This window comes from Triticum dicoccoides, chromosome 1B (assembly GCF_002162155.2).
Source record: "Triticum dicoccoides isolate Atlit2015 ecotype Zavitan chromosome 1B, WEW_v2.0, whole genome shotgun sequence".
Lineage (NCBI taxonomy): Eukaryota > Viridiplantae > Streptophyta > Magnoliopsida > Poales > Poaceae > Triticum > Triticum dicoccoides.
In genome coordinates this window covers 342,875,120-342,886,739 of record NC_041381.1, presented here as the reverse complement: position 1 = coordinate 342,886,739, position 11,620 = coordinate 342,875,120, and positions in this window count along the sequence as shown.

Genomic DNA, 11,620 nt, shown 5'->3' with positions numbered 1-11,620 from the left:
ATCCGCGATTTTTCTGATCGCGATTCCTGATCCGATTTCATTTTAGTATAACTTTTCGCTCGTTTATCAGAATCAGGCGATTCAAGCGCCTGGAGTTTCGTCTCGAAACCCTCTTTCCGAATAATCTACTTAAACAAGTTTTTGCTTCTGTAAAATTTGACTTAGATCCACATTAGTAAAATGAAGCTATTTTCTTTCGCCGTTTGACTTTCGTTGCTTTGTTTGCTTTGTTTCTTTTTGCAAACCGGAGTTCTTAAGTTGAACATTCTGGTTAGATCTTTTATTCGAGTTTTTACCTGTGCATTATATGAGTACTTATTGTATGCTTGTTTGTTTGTCTGCGATAGAATACCCGGAGTGCGCCGCCTGTTACTTCGAATCTCTAGGTTTCGCGGATCATCAGCAAGGCAAGTAACACTTTGATCATATCTTTTCTACTACCCAGTTTTATGCATTAGATCAATCCTCAAACATTGCATGACTAGGATCTAATTAAATTGTGGGATGGGAAGTAGATGAGGTAGTACCTATTACCTGTTTTATTACCAAACCTTTGGGAGTTATTTCTACGTTTGCTTATTATGCCATGCTATGCTAGTAGACCTGGATTGGGTGAGTGGATTTCCATGACAGATGTGAGTTTGTTAATTTAATGGTTGATTTAAGGTGGCAACTTAAATACACATCTGGGTGAACTGAGGCACCTGGTTTCTATCAGGACTTGCCTGTATTTCTTCGGACCGCCACCCAGGCTCAAAGGGATCATGAGATTATTCATGCTAGAAACTTCCGTGTGCAGCCACATACTATTATGGGCTCTAGCATAGTTGACTAAGTTGTGCGAACTCTTACAGGGTAGACTAGCAGATGTAGGGGATGTAGGTTGGTACGGTCTACCCTATACGTAAGGTGCAAGCGCTTCTGAAAGACTATGTCTCGGTCATCCGTTTCTCAAACACCATGTAGTGCGAGAAACCAAACGGAGGAGATCGAGTCATGTGGGGAAAAGTGCGCAAACCTCTGCAGAGTGTATAAACTAATCATGGTTAGCCGTGTCCCCGGTTATGGACATCTTGAGTATCTAGTACTTGGATATCATGTGGATCTCATCATGTTACTTCTAAATTAATATTGTTGGGATGTTAATGAGTACTTTTAATTGGGATTGAGAATGCTCTCAACCATTCTCAATGTTTAACAACCACCATGATAGTTAAATAAACTTATTCCTTTGCAGTAGGGAAAAATTGGCTTTATGCAAAAACTATAACCATAGAGCTTTACTACCAGCCAGATATGCATGTAGTATAGCTTATTCCATTGTTATTCTCTATGTGTTACATTGCCAGCATATTCCATGTGCTGACCCGTTTTCGGGCTGCAACATTTCATGTTGCAGACTTTTCAGACGACGAGTAAGATGCTTTTAGGTCGTGGTTCTATACTCAGTGATGCCGTTGGAGTTGATGGACTCGCTTATCTTCCAAGCCTTTTGTTGTTATCGATTTTTAGATGGCCTTAAGCCATATTTATTTCAATAAGTTCTCTTTTGAGACATTCGATGTAATAAGTGTGTGATTGCTACTCTGTTATAAATCCTCCAAGTATTGTGTGGTGTCAGCATTACTGATCCAGGGATGACACTGAGCACAGAGATCAGACTGTTTGAGGTCTGGTGCTACAAAGGTGGTATCAGAGCACACGCTGACTGTAGGACACGACCACTAAGCTAAAGCCCTAGGTCACTACTCTTTCTTCTCATTTCTGACTCCTCGTCTTTTCTATTCTTTAGGATGGCGGATGCAAGGATCAAGTTCACACAACCAGATGAAAACTCACCTTTTGGATATCACTTGAAGGAAGCCACTAGATACCTGAACATAGGAGTACCAAGCTTCACCGGGACTTTCAACGCCACTTTACCCGAAGAGGAGCGCTGGAGGATTCAAGTCTACATTCCATGAAGGACATTTGCACCAGCCACAGAGCCAATAGAGTTTACCTTTGATGCACCAACATGGAGCCTAGGAAAGAGCATGGCAACTCACATCGCCATGGGACGAATTGGAGAAGTTTACCACAACGATCTCAAGAATACTATCTACCAGATTTGTGGGCGCCGAGATGAGCATTGGGAGATGATCACCACCAGGAAGGACAAATCAATCGCAGCTTATATTCAGGAGCGAAACCAACACATCCGACGCCAGGAGAATCAAATGTGCGCAGATATGGAGGAGCTGCAGAAGGCTATGACCAAGATCAAGGAGCTAGAAGGAGAACTCAAGGCTACATGTAAAGACTATATGGAAGAAATCGTCGCTCTAGTAAGACAGAACGGTGACCTTAAGGAGAAGATTGGAGTATTCATGGGAGGATCAGCACCCAGAGGAGAAGAGGATGAACCTACTTGTCCAGATAATCATATCATCATTGACAACACCGATTCGGATCCCGACGACAGCGATGATGACTATGTTGATGAAGCTGGAGCAGATATCATGGAATCTGCATCGGAGCAGTTTTTCTAGTTGACCACCATAACAGTAGTAGAATTTTCCACCATTTAATTAGTTTTAGTCCAAGCACTTTTGTAACGATAGTTAGACCGTTGTATGCCCTTGTTTGAATTGATTGGAATGATATTGTGTGCTTTTGTCTCATGTGCATATGGGTAGTGTTATCTCACTAGACCTCATTCTATTCTTAACTCTCCTCTCCCCTTTAAACCCTTAGATGCCTCCGAGACGCGACCCCGAGTTTGTTTTCCCGCCAGAGATCACTCAGTTGATTCAGCAGCAGAATACCTTGATTCAAACATTGGTACAGAACCAAGGCAACAACAACAACAACAACCCACCACCACCACCTGTTGACCATCTGGCACGTTTCTTAAGGTTGAATCCGCCGGTGTTTTCCAGTAGCACCGAGCCGATAGTAGCAGACTTGGCTCCGTAAGATAGGGAGGCAGTTGACCACGGCAGGATGTACAGATGGAGAAAAGGGGAAGTTTGCCGCACATCAGCTTGACGGACCCGCAGCAGCATGGTGGGAGAATTTTACAACCACTTACCCTGTAGAAACTATCACATGGAATCAGTTTCAGCAAGCTTTCTGTACTGCCCATGTTTCAGCAGGAGCTATGGCCATGAAGAAGCGTGAGTTTTGCAACTTATGCCAAGGAGGATGGACAGTTGGCCAGTATGTGGATGATTTTAGTAAGCTAGCACGTTATGCCCCAGATGACGTTGCTACGGATGCAGCTAAGCAGGAGAAGTTTCTAGAAGGACTAAATGATGAGCTGAGCATGCAGTTGATGGTAGCCACTTTCAATAACTACTAGGAGTTAGTAGATCGTGCTCTTATGATTGAAGGGAAGCAGCAGCAGATTGACAATCGTAAGAGGAAGTATGCACAGGGGAAGTACAATTCTGGAGCTCAGCAGAAACCACGCTTTACCCCAAAGTCAGGAGGACACTTTCAGCATACTCACGGAGGAGGCAGCTCGCACAATCATAATGGCACAAAGAATGGAAATGGGAATGGAGGAAGCAATGGACAAAGACGCACCAACCCGTCAACACCATCCAAGGTAGACCTGAGTCACATCACTTGTTATAAGTGCCGTAAGACTGGGCATTATGCAAATGATTATCCCGAAGCCCAAAATGGAAATGACAATGGAAGGTCAGGAAAGAAGCCGAACCCTTTCAACAGGGGGCAAGTGAACCACGTTACCGTGGAGGAGGTTGAAGCTCAGCCAGACGCAGTAATAGGTAAGTTTTTGGTTAAGACATTTACTGCAGTTGTTCTTTTTGATACTGGTGCTTCGCATTCATACATATCAAGGGGATTTGTGGATAAATATAAACTACCGACCCAAGCACTTAGGTCACCCATGCTAGTAACCTCACCCGGAGTAGAGTATACGGCTAGTATATGGTGTGATCGACTGCCATTGAGGATTGGACACCATGTATTTCCCTCGGACCTAATAGTTTGGAATTGCAAGGTTTGGATGTGATATTAGGCATGGATTGGTTATCAAAGTATGGAGGGAATATAGATTGCGCCAGTAAGTCGATTTTGCTTACCACCCCTGAAGGAAGAAGAATCAAGTATGTATCACGGCATGAGCCTAGAAGAGCACATGTAAATTCCTTATCAGGAGTTGTGCAGGAGGAAGTACCAGTGGTAAGGGATTTCCCTGATGTATTTCCAGAAGAGATGTCAGGCATGCCACCGGATAGAGACATTGAGTTCTTAATTGAACTACTGCCAGGCACTAGGCCTATATCCAAGAGACCGTACAGGATGCCAGCCCAAGATTTGGAGGAAATCAAGAAGCAGATTAAGGAGTTGTTGGACAAAGGTTTTATTCGCCCAAGTTCTTCACCTTGGGGATCGCCAGTACTTCTAGTGGAGAAGAAGGATGGATCATTAAGAATGGTTGTTGATTATCGTGGATTGAATGAAGTAACAATCAAGAACAAGTACCCACTACCAATGATCAATGATCTGTTTGATCGGTTGCAAGGAGCTAAGGTGTTTTCCAAGATCGATTTGCGATCAGGGTACCATTAGTTGAAGATTCGGGAGCAAGATATACCAAAGACGGCTTTTACCACCAGGTAGGGCTGTATGAGTATACCGTTATGTCATTTGGTCTGACTAATGCCCCAGCCTATTTTATGAACATGATGAACAAGGTGTTTATGGAGTTTTTGGATAAGTTCGTCATGGTGTTCATTGATGATATTTTGGTGTACTCGAACAATGAAGAGGAACACAAGGAGCACTTGCGTTTGGTACTCGAGAAGCTCAGAGAACATCAGCTATACGCCAAGTTCAGCAAGTGTGAGTTTTGGTTGAAGGAAGTTGGATTTCTCAGACATGTTATATCCGGAGAAGGTATCGCGGTAGACCCCACTAAAGTTGTCACTGTGACAAGCTGGGAAGCACCAACAACAGTTGGAGAAATCCGAAGTTTCCTTGGACTCACAGGATACTACCGGAGATTCATTGAAAATTTCTCAAAGATTGCGAAGCCTATGACAGAATTGTTGAAGAAGGATACCAAGTTCATTTGGAGTGAGGAGTGTGAGGCTAGTTTCCAAGAGTTAAAGAAACATTTGGTTACCTCACCAGTATTGATTCTGCCAGATCAAACCAAGGATTATGAAGTGTATTGCGACGCTTCACGTCGAGGACTTGGAGCAGGGCTTATGCAGGAGGGAAAAGTTGTTTCGTATGCTTCATGACAACTTAAGCCTCATGAATTGAATTATGCTACTCATGATTTGGAGTTAGCAGCCGTAGTGCACTCACTGAAAACGTGGAGACATTTTCTCATTGGAAGTCATTGTGAGGTGTACACGGATCACAAGAGTTTGAAGTACATCTTCACACAGAAGGAGTTAAATCTCAGGCAGAGGAGATTGTTGGAGCTTATTAAGGATTATGATATGAGATTGCATTATCACCCCGGGAAGGCTAACGTTGTAGCAGACACGTTGAGCCGCAAGAGCCATGTCAATACACTAATGACGGGAGAAATACCCAAGGAGTTAGCCGAGGATCTTCATGAACTATGTTTGGAAATAGTTCCGAGAGGCTATGTAGCAGCATTGGAGATTCAGTCTACTTTGATGGATAAAATCAGAGAAGCTCAAAAGGCAGATAAGGAAGTTGCTTCCATTAAGGAAAGGAGAGCAAGGGAAAGGCTAAATGATTTCGTGAGGATGAGCACGATACCTTATGGTTTGAGGACCGTGTTTATGTGCCCAATGACCCGGAGATCAGGAAGTTGATTCTACAAGAGGCACATGATTCACCATATTCGATTCACCCCGGAAATACCAAGATGTATTTAGATTTGAAGGAAACATTCTGGTGGACCGGAATGGAGAAGGATATTGCAGAGTATGTAGCAGTTTGTGATGTATGTCAGAGGGTGAAGGCAGAACATCAGAAGCCAGCAGGATTGTTACAGCCATTGCCTATACCCGAATGGAAGTGGGATAAACTAGGCATGGATTTCATCACGGGATTGCCCAGGACTCGTTTAGGCTATGACTAGATTTGGGTTGTAGTCGATCGTTTGACGAAGGTAGCTCATTTCATTCCAGTAAAGACTACCTACATCAGTGCCAAATTGGCTAAGATATACATGACAAGGATTGTATGTTTGCATGGAGTTCCGAGGAGTATCGTATCAGATAGAGGAACCCAATTTACCTCAAAGTTCTGGAAGCAGTTGCACGAAACATTGGGAACCAGGCTGGAATTTAGCACAGCTTTCCATCCACAGACAGATGGACAGACCGAGAGAGTCAATCAGATTTTGGAGGATATGCTTAGAGCTTGTGTGTTGGATTATGGATCAAGTTGGGATGACAACTTGCCATACGCGGAGTTTTCTTACAATAATAGCTATCAATCCAGTTTGAAGATGGCCCCTTTCAAAGCCTTGTACGGAAGGAGGTGCAGAACCCCGTTGTTGTGGGATGAGGTTGGAGACCGCCAGTTGTTTGGACCGGATTTGATTAAGGAGTCTGAACAAGAAGTAAAGTTGATCCGCGACAGGCTCAAGGTAGCTCAATCAAGGCAGAAAATCTATGCGGATTCAAAACGCAAGGGGGCAGAATACGAAGTCGGAGACAGAGTTTATCTTCGAGTATCTTCGCTCCGAGGAGTTAAGCATTTTGGAGTTAAAGGGAAGTTAGCGCCACGTTTTGTGGGGCCATACAAAGTTTTAGAACGCATGGGAGAAGTAGCGTACAAGTTGGAATTACCTGAGGGATGGACAGGAGTTCACGATGTGTTCCATGTTTCACAGTTGAAGAAGTGCCACGCAGAGATGGCTGATATACCACTGAGAGATACTATGCCACTCGAAGCGATTCAGTTGAAAGATGATTTGACCTATGAGGAGAAACCAGTTAAGATTCTGGAATATGCCAGCCGAGTTACCCGCAGTAAGGTTATCAAGTTTTGCAAATGTCAGGACCCCGACTCGATGCCACATCGATCTAGCATGTAACACCTCATATCGCTTTGCGGCCTCACGCATGGTATCCCCACGGGTGTCGCCTTACCTTTGCCCGGGTCCGTTTGCGCATTTTGGCACACGTATATGATGGTGTCGCTAGCATCCATATGATAAAGAGCCCGGGCTGACATGGCTAGTCATAAACCCAAAGTGGCACTAACTTACAGGGACAGGCATTCATGACCCAGCATCGAACGTGTCGGTCATCAGCGAGTGAATCCAGGCTGTAGCACTGGGCTAACAGGACTCCGGTGAACCGGGCTGTAGCGGGCTAGCAGGACTCCGGTATTCATCGCGTGACATTTCCCCGAAGGGACAGACACAGGATCGAAGAAGGACACATGCCGGCCTGCCTAAGTGTTCCGGAGCAGTAGCAAGCTACCAGGGCTCAGTGGAAGCACTAGGAGACATTTCCCGGTAAGAGAGGCTACTAAGAATAAACAACTAGATAGTCAGATCCCACACATAGCAATACACATTACACGTACGCATAACATGCAAGTATGTGCTGTACAACATGGCATCACAGCATAACTCAACAACTCATATAGATAAAGGCTCAGAAGAGCCGTCATAGCAATTATTGCAAACAGGGGTCACAAGACCCATCATACAGAGCATACAAGCAACAAGCGGAAGCATTACATGTCTGGGTACAGACATCTACAAATGAAAAGGCTGAAGGGCCTGACTATCTACAACATCCGATCAAGATCGTAGCTGAGGTACTAGCTACTAGTCGAAGTCCATGAGAACACTAGTAAGACCGAAGTCTCCGCTGCAAAAACATAAATAAAGCAACATGAGTACAAAGGTACTCAGCAAGACTTACATCAGATCCTATCATACATGCATTTGTATCAAGAGGGTAATGTGGGGTTTAGTTGCAGCAAGCCAGCTTTGACTCTGTGGCTATCCTGTTCTACGACTACCAGAAACTCTGGAGGTGAAACAACGTACACGAGTCCACTAATCACCACACAATACACTACTATGGACTCATCCCCGTCTCCCTACGAGAAGGCCATCCATAGCACTCACACTTGTCTTGAGCATTTTAGGGTATCCACTTCAAGTTGTCTATGTACCATGTAAGCATCCAAGAAGTCCATAACCGCGGACCCGGCTATTCGAATAGATCATATTAACCCTGCAGGGGTGTACTTCTTCACACACGCTCTCGCCACTTACCGCCATGTACACGTCATGTATCTCGGCAACCTTCAAGCGGAAGCCTGGCGAGGGTGTCGGCCACGACCTGACTAACCACACAAGACTCTAATCCAGGTTTATCGCCTATTCGGGTTCCATCCGCAAGGAGATCCGGCCGGGGTTTCACTCACGGCCCCAAACGATGTGTGCAGGGTTCCCAAGCCCACCTCGCCGGATGGATCTATGCTTGGTACACCGTGCCACTGGTGCCTAGTCTGTCCCAAGCCCACCTGGCCGGGTGCCACTTGGTAGACTACTAACACTACCTACAAACGCCAGAAACTAGTTGCGACTCCTGGACAGAGATCAAGTTGGTTAATAAGTCGAGAGGGGTCGAGTTACCGGAACCCAATGTGTGGTAGTATCGAGTCATTGGACAACATACACAGAACTCAGTGCTTAAGGACGGTTCCAGTGAGACAACCCACCATGTACTCCTACATGGCCTCTCACCGCTACCTTTACCAAATCGTGTTCACACACTTAACTCTCAGCATCAGAACATATCGTAACACTCCAATTCATTCCCGATGAACCAGACCTGACACAACTCTAAGCAATAGCAGGCATAGCATGGTAGGAACATATCAGTGGTTTCAATCAACTCCTACACATGCTAGTGGGTTTCAACTATTTACTGTGGCAATGACAGGTCATGCAGAGGAATGGGTTCAACTACCGCAGCACAAAGTAACAGATGAATCGCTGTTGTCCTAATGCAATAACTGAGAGCAGGAGCGAGAGAGTAGGGTTTTATCGAAATGAACAAGGGGGTTTGCTTGCCTGGTAAATCAACAAGGGAGGCACTGCTTCACCGACAGGTACTCTGGAACGTCTCCGGAGCAGGACCTATCGAGAAGGAACGGTGCCGGCAATCAAAACACAATCATATGCAACAATATGATGCATGAGCATGGCATGTAGATGTGATGTTGTTTGAGCTAATGCAACTAGTATTCAATTGAATGAAGTCCATTTGAACAAAAGGTTCAAATGCAACTCCAAAAATAAGTCTCTTAATATGCCATAATGTGTTTTCTCATATTCAGCATGTATAAGTTCGTTTGTCATGCATCAAACTAGTACAGATGGAAAGATTGCATTTTTCTGATAATTTTTCATATATAAATTATTTCAATCTGAGCTACGGTTGAATTTCTATGAATTTTTGAAGTTTAAATCAATTTCTGGAATTTCCTGATTTAATTTAAATCCAGAAATTATATATTGCATCAGCATTGAGTAAGCATGACGTCAGCAGTCAACTGGGCTGGTCCGGGTCAAACCTGACGTGTGGGACCCACACGTCAGTGACAGGGGGGTTAAACAGGGGTTAATTAACTTAATTAACAGATTAGGGGGGTCGGGCCCACTGGTCAGTGTTAGTGGCTAATTAGGTTTAGTTATTTTTTTAACTAAAATTAGCAGGGCCTGGCCCCACTAGTCAGCGACCCTGGGGGGTCAAATCCCAGGTCAAACAAGTCAGACCCGCCGGCGGTTAGTCGCCGGCGAGGCCTGAACGCGACGGAGGGCTGCGGAATCATCGCTCCGGCGACCAATCGTACGGCGGAGAGCACCTACGCGAAGCCCAGGCTCGCGCGCATCCTGTGGCGCCCTCTGTTTCACCGGAGACGGCCTATATCGCCGGCGGCGACCACTTGGGCGGCGACCGGAGTTCGGGATAGCGCGGGCGTGGGGCTGCAGCTCGCGTTCGAGCGAACGGAGGGCACAGGCGGTAGCTACGAGGCAGCAGGAGCACATCGAGCTACTACGCGAGGCGGAGGTGCTCGGGGGCACGGAGCTCGCCGGCCATGGCGGACGGCGGCTTCGGGCGCTCGCGGGGCAGCGGCTACAGGGCACGCGCGAGAGAGAGAGGTGAGGGGAAAGGAAGAGGGGCTCACGGCGGACTCGCAGAGCAGGCCGGTGTGCTCGGGGACGTCCTGCGTCCGGCGAATCGACGGCGATGGCGGCGAGGTCGATCTCCGGCGTCGGTGGTGAAGAAGACAACGGCGTCGGCGATGGAGCGCGTCCGGAGGTGCGTGGCTTGACGAGGAGGTAGAGGGGGTCGTGGCGGAGCTGGGAAGCGTGTCAGGGAGGCGAGGGGAGGCCGGTGGCCACGGCAACGGCGAGCGATGGCGGCGGCAGCGCTCGGGTGCGCTCGGGGAAGAGAGAACCAGGGAGGAGGGAGAGCGAGAGGGAGGGGAAAAGGACCGGGGCGGCTGCGTGGCGACGTTCGGTCCATCCAGAGCGGCGAGGGGAGGACAGGCAGGCAGGGAGGGAGGAGGCGTGGCAAGGTGGCGCGCGCGCGCGCCGGGCACGCTCCGTTCCCCTGTCGGGAAGGAAGACGACAGAGGAGGGGGGCCAGGTGGGCTGGGCCGCCTGCTGGCTGGGCTGGCCTGCTGCGGCTGGGCTGCACAGGGGAAGCCCCAGGTAAGCCCCTCCTTCTTTTATTTCTGTTTTTCTATTTTTTTCTGACATTTGTTTTGATTTAATAAAAATACTAAACCATTTTATTTGCTTATGCCAATTTTTGTAGGGGCTAATGGTATTATTCCAGAGCTCCTTTATAAATGGCATAATTTTTGGAGATATATTAATATATATAACTAATATATTTCCAATGCAAATATTTATCGAATTAATCCAAATGGCCAAAATAAATATCCATGAGCTCCTAAAAATATTGTTTTGATTTTTATCTCTGTCCAATGTTTTCAGAGAGCAACATGAGCATTTTCTTGGACCCTTTTGGAGAAATTTTTATTTGGGTCATTTTCAAAAATGATTCTGAGGGTTCCACCAATCCTCATTTCAAATTTAAATGAAATTTAAATATGATGAACAACTGACTGGCTAGTCTAGGTCATACCAGACTAGGGATGTGACAACCCGCCCCCACTTGAAAAAATCTCGTCCCGAGATTCAGGGGTCGACGGAAAGAAAGCGGGGTACTCCAGTCGAAGACGATCTTCTCGTTCCCAAGTAGCTTCTCTCTCGGAATGATGGGACCACTGAACTTTGAGAAACTTGATGTTCTGACGTCGAGTGACACGCTCTGCTTGATCAAGAATGCGAACCGGGTACTCTCGGTAGGTGAGGTTATCTTGGAGATCAAGCGTTTCGTGGTCCACTCCGTGGATGGGATCCGAGAAGCAACGCCTGAGTTGAGAGACGTGGAAGACATCATGAACTCGAGAAAGATGTGGGGGTAGTTCCAACTGGTAGGCAACCTCTCCTCGTTTAGCGAGAATATGAAAAGGACCAATGTAACGAGGAGCCAACTTGCCCTTGATACCGAAACGATGGGTACCCTTCAAAGGAGTAACCCGAAGGTAAGCTTGGTCGCCAATTTCATAA